At 40.0% G+C, this 6,000-nt stretch overlaps 1 protein-coding gene across 2 annotated transcripts in view; it reads left to right on the top strand.

Annotated features, from left to right (window-relative positions):
- Positions 1-6,000, top strand: part of TSPAN14 (tetraspanin 14) — a 33,497-nt gene that overhangs the window by 7,777 nt on the left and 19,720 nt on the right. The window lies entirely within an intron of this gene.

Raw genomic sequence — 6,000 nt, 5'->3', positions numbered from 1 at the left:
ATGGAAGTGGAGGAAAGTCACAATATGTATAAAAGTTTAGGATGTTCTCTGAAGAAAGAGTATTTTTGGCAGCAAAGAGAGTTGGTGGCTTCCTGCCTTATTTTTATGATATGAAGTGGTATAGCAAATGGAGGGACCCATTTTGTGCTTGAAACCTTTTGGTCTGTATGGAGGTATGGGAGGGAGCAGACAGAGTGTATGGAATAGGTTCTGTTACTGTTGGATTACTAAATAGAACTAAAATTATTCCCCGAACTGGAAGTTCTGGCTCCTCAGCTAAGATACTCACTTTGTAAGGGTTCCAAAACCTTCTGTTGGAAGGCAACAAAAAAATCAAATTACATGTTTCTTTTAAATTAAGACTTTGAGTTTTGCCTTGCAACTGTTGATGTTACAGAGAGTGGGTGTGTATCTGCTCTAATGGGAGGTAGTAGAAAGCAGTTGAGGAGTTTGGGTCAGCTCAGATTATTCTGGTTACTTGTTCCAGCAGGTTTTGCACCCTGGGGTGAATAAATTCCTGCTCAGAATGACTAACTGGCTTCTGTGTTTCCCAATACCTGAACTTTCTGTGAAGTAAAAGGAAAGTATGACTTGTGGCTTGTTGTGTATAGTGAGTAAGTTGTGGCACAGGCAAGTTCCTATTCAGATGAAACTGCTCAATAGCTTTATTAAAGAAAATTTTCATGGACATGAAAGATTTTTCTAAACTTCTCTAAGATGTTAACGAGGCATCTTTTCAACTGTAGTGAAAATATCTAGTGTTGTTTTCACTGACCCTGGTGTAATCCCAACTGAATTTTAACTCCAGAAGTATATCCAATAGTGCTTTTGAGCATAGGGTCAGTGAAGGCCCTACATCCTGTGCTTCTACTGTGTTCTCCTCATGTTTGGAAAATTGCTGGCTTTTAGATGAAGCTTGCATTTCCTTTTCTCTCTGTTTCCTGTGCTATCTCTTGCTTTAAGTCAGAATGTGGAGTATATGCTTTATTTGCAATCAGCTGTTTCGAGCAGGTTTTCCTTGAACTAGGTAAGAGATCCTTGCATTTTAGTTGATACCTTTGTCAAGCACCTCTGTATTTTGAAGCAGAAAGTATCTGTTCAGTTACTACTTCAATGAACCTGAGGGTCAGTAAGGCAGAACTAGCATAAATGTACTAAAATTCTGTGAACGATTGAGTTGTGCCTCTTCTCAGTGTCAATAACTAAAAATATTTGCAGTTTGAATTTACATTGTCAAGACTTCCACTGTACAGCGTCATTGACTTGCATTCTGACTGGTTTGTATAAATGAAAATATGGAATCTCTGGAACTTCTTTTGTTCTGTGGATTTTTTTTTTTTAAATATTAGTAATAGCTTTTTTTTTGTTGAGTAGGAATAAATACTTCCACACGTGGAAGCAAGGCCAGCCAGCTGTATCTTTTGTAGCTTCTGTATGAAGAACAGTGAAAAGTGAAGTTGGTAGAACTGCTGTTGTCCTCTGTTCCAGCTTTTGAGTTGCTGTGGGAGCAGTACTGAATTCTGCTTGCCTTTTTCAAGTCTTCCTTTAGTGTGGTTCTGTTAGTTTAGGAGATCAAATGGAGCTGAAAATATTCCATGAATCATAGCTTGAATAGCTCCTTGAATTACAGTTGTGCAGTGTAGAGCCTTTATGCCAAAGGATTAGTGATGTTTGTTAGTCAAGTGGGTTGTTCAGAAGAGGTTCTTGATGACCATGTAGCTTATTCCTTAGAAGGTGGAGTGTCCACTTTGGGAATGTTACTGAGTTCAGAGCACTTACATTGTGTTTTGGATGCAACTCATCTGCATAGAAGTAGTGGCTTGGCCAAAAGCACAGCATAACTTGAGTGTGAGTTATAGAGACCTGGAGCGGAGCTCTTTTGAATTACTGCTTCCTTGTTTGGGGTTTGGAAACACTGGTGTATGTTTCTGACAAGTTTGCTAAGTTGTAGTTTGTGCTGTAGTAGCAGAACAAAGCCTCGTAACTGAAACATGAAACCCTTCCCAATAGGTTGGGGATTTTTTCTTCTCTGAGGGATTGTTTTTTAGTGCTTGCACTGGAGCGACTTCTGTTTGAAATATTCTTTGAGGACTTAGAGTCTTCAGCACAGTACAAAATAAGGGTCCCAAAAGATGATGTCTTAAGAATTCTGTCTGGCTTTGGCCATGTTTTCCCTTGAATTCTGAGATTTGTTGCTTGCCATGATTTTTCTGGTGAAACAGGGATAACCTATTAATGATAATGTCTTTCATCATAAGTCTTTCAGGTTAAGAAAATACCCTTTTGTTGATTAATCCTCAGGTCTCTTCTAAGAATGAGCAGATATTTTTCTGCTCATCTGAACTGCAGCAGAACTAAATAAACTATACTTACATTCCTTAAGAGAAGCTTGTCTGTTCTTTCTGAGGCCCTAGTCTGAGTTCCTTGGAGACAAAATTGCAAAATCACAGGTGCTTGCTTGGAGTTCCTGAGTCATCAGCAGGACTACTCTATCTGTTTCCATGAACAGATCATTTTAAGAGCATCAAATCCTGTCAGTTTTTCTTGGCTTTTTGTTGTACCAGCTCAGCCCCTACACGTGAAGATTTGATGGCTAACACCCAGATACTGTTCTGAACATTAGGAACCCTTTGGTGGTCAGCTCTGTCTAGGATGTGGAAAGAGCAGTCTATAGGTGCCTTTTAGTTCTTCCATTTTTAGAAGGTCCTAAGAATATCTGAATTATGCCTGGTCAGGGATAAGGCTGCCTTTTACTTTCACAAAAACCACTAATGATTTGGGCACCTTCAAAGAATGGCAGTAGTTTTTAAGGGCACCATGTCTTGAATGAACTGATGCTTTTTGGTATAGATTTGGTGTTGATGGAGTAATGGAATTGAGTCATGTCAAAACAAGTCATAGACCAAAGTACATCTCTTGCTGTATTTTAAAAATTCTTGCTCCTCAGCATATTCTTCTTTGTTCATTTGCTTCACCAGCTCCATATAGATGTGATGCTTTGTATTGATGAACAGTGGAGGAGCAGCCAACAGCTTGGCAAATGAATTTTGTTTTCTCTTGCCTCAGTTGTGCCCCTGTTCCCCCAGCTTCATCTGTTTTGGCATGTTGGCTTCAGGCATGGTGCTGGCATAGGCTGGCACCAGAGGGGTGCTGCATTTCCATGAGCACGCTCAAGCTACCTCTGCTTTTGCTTTCCCATCCTTGTTCTCCTGCCACCTCCTGACTGCCCCCATGCTGGCATTTGTACATGCTCTGGGAAGGTAGGTTGGAAGGCTTAAAACTGTTTACTTCTTGGTGTGTGGTACAAGACTAGATTTGCTACATGATTTGCTCTGTGGCTGTTTGCTCTACTGAGTTAGGTTGATGAATGGTTGTGGATTTTAGGAGGGGCAGTGAAGGGGATCAGGACTCTGTATATGGTGGCAGTATTGGCTGAACTTGGAACTTCAGTGTGACTTAGGTCTGCTTTGTAAAGTAAATGCCTGTGGAGGATTAAAAGAATTTGTGGACCTAAATCTAGAAATTTGTTTTGTTTCAGTTGTTCTAAACTTAACATCTTATCCATGAGGATTTCTCTGCATCCCCACGTTAGATTAGTTAATAGATCACATCATCTGCTTTGTTAGAGTGAGGAATATACATTAGGAATACCACTGCTGTAGCACTTTGAAGGTAAGAGTGGAATTGTGGTTGTTGAAAAGCTTTGGAAACGGCAGTAGCCTCTTGATGAATGACTGTATTTTTCCCCTCACTAAAGCTGTAAACACCAAGACAATTATATTCTACCAAAGCAGCAGTGCTCTGTATTTAATTTTTAGAAATTCCTGTTGCTGTGAGTGGGTGATAACTGTCAGCTGACACAATGTGACTTGCTTTGTCTGAAACACAGTAGAGAACGTTATTAGTCTGTGCTGCCCACATACTGCTTTAATCTTCCAAGTGTTTTTAGTATTGCCTAACCATAGCTGTGCAGCCTGTGCTGTGAATGAAGTGAATTACTGACATAGCAGATTTCAAGACTGGTAACAGATGCCTTCTGTGTTAGGAAACATGACTGCTTTTAGTATAAACACAGGGAAGGTAGCCTTGAGTGGACTGCTTCATTTGTTTGTAGTGTTAGGGGGGAAAAAAAAAATCACATTACCTGCACTTCAGATTTATCATGCCACTCCCATACCAGCCATACAGTGTTCAGTGGTCTTTCAAGAACCACCAAAAGAATGCTGATGAGGGTAAGCACAGAGCAAGCCAAATCAGCTCTTAAGATAGGCAGATGTTTTGGAAGCTAATATCTGTCTGAGGAGCTGTTTGCTGTTACAGGACAGCTTCTTGCTAGTACTGGTAATATACCCCCCCATCATCTCCAAGCATTAAGTAGTGAGTATTTTGAAAGGAGTATTTTGAAAGAAGTATTTTGCTTTTTCATTCTGTTAAAATACTGTGATTAGTGTTGACTGGGGCATCTTAGCAGCTATTTGAAGTGTAGAGAAATGTCTTGCAAGCTGGTGGTCATAATAGCGAGGTAGGTGGGGAGTAGTGCTTATCAGTAAGGATATTTTTAATGCTCTTATTCCTGTGAATAGTTCGAGTGAAGCTGGGACTGAACAGTTGGATATAAGTGCAGTGCCAGGGAGGGTAACCTAACAAAAAGTAAGTCTTCAGATGATGTGTATCCTTAAGGTCCTGAAATGGTGTGCTTGCTTTTTTGCCTCAAATTATATTTTAGGCCTCTTTGTCTAGCAGAACCTCATTTTTATGAAATTTAATGATGTGCTAGCTAAATGCTGTCTTCTCTTTTGTAGATGTAGAAGCACCAAAAGCAACATTCCTTATCACCATTTTGCAGTTGCTACTCCTGTCTTTTACCAGGTTGCTAATTTTCACAGGGAAGGAAGCAGAGCAGTGATGGAGGCCTCAGTGTGTCTGCATCTGGAGAATATATTTGCTCTGGCAGCCAGTGTATTGCTGTAAAATGGGATTACACTCATGCAAATGGAGTCTTGGACTCTGCTCAGATTAGCGGGATTCTGCTCTTGTAGCCTCTCTTTCCTCTTTTCTCCAGGCACATCAGAATTACTGAGTTGTACAAGTGTGTGAGTATTGATTGTTGAAATATAAATTGCAATTTGGAGCTAGAAACTGAAATTAAGTTGGGAAAACCAAACTTTGTTCCTTCTCTTATATTCTCTCAGTTGTGGGCTTAGATAAGCAGGAGGATGGTGCTTAAGCAAGAGTTCTTTGCTAGGATTCATCACAGTTGTAAAGGTTCCTAAATTTTGTCTGTAATATTGGATGGGTTGAAAAGGTCAGTAACAAAATTACAAAACTTATTTTGTGTGGTATGACTGGGCCACATGTAGGAAGGTCCTTTCCAGTTACTGCCTATGCTGCCATAAAGTATTATTTCCTTTGTTTTAACAAAAGTTAAGTGTTTTTTGCTATAAATGAACTGTGTGCATTAGAAATTGTAAGGTGAAGGAAGAAAACTTGTTTTCAGTGTTTGGTTAAAATTATATGGAAATCAACATCTGAACTCTAGAAATACCAAGCTCAAGTATTAATTCACATTCTAGTCTGTAGTTGATGGAATTCTCAAAGCTAACTTCTGTTTCTTCTTTAAGGTGGAGTGTTTTTTTTATACTTTGGGGCAGATTCCTTTCTAGAAAAACAAAACCAACCAAACAGCCCTAAAAAACCTAGTTTACCTTCTCATAGCTGTGCTTGTGGTGCAGTTCAGCTGTCTGTTCCATGGTCTGGATTTCAGACTTTACTGGGTAGGCTTGGTTTTTGCATGCTGTCTGTGAATGACCAGGGTGGCACAGTACTTTTTCTTAGTTAGGAGGTGTTTGAAAATTCTGTATTCCTGTTTCCTTGCCTTTGCAAACCTTTCACTGACATTGCCCTCCAGGAACTGGAGGGTTGAAACGCTGCTTGTCTGTGTTAGGCAGCACTCAGCAGTCCAGAATGTGAGGGCTGTGCAAGTGCTCACTCCTGCTCTGA

This window comes from Corvus brachyrhynchos, unplaced genomic scaffold (assembly GCF_000691975.1).
Source record: "Corvus brachyrhynchos isolate BGI_N302 unplaced genomic scaffold, ASM69197v1 scaffold279, whole genome shotgun sequence".
Lineage (NCBI taxonomy): Eukaryota > Metazoa > Chordata > Aves > Passeriformes > Corvidae > Corvus > Corvus brachyrhynchos.
Note: the sequence above shows the minus strand (reverse complement) of the source record. Positions and strands in the feature narration are given on the sequence as shown.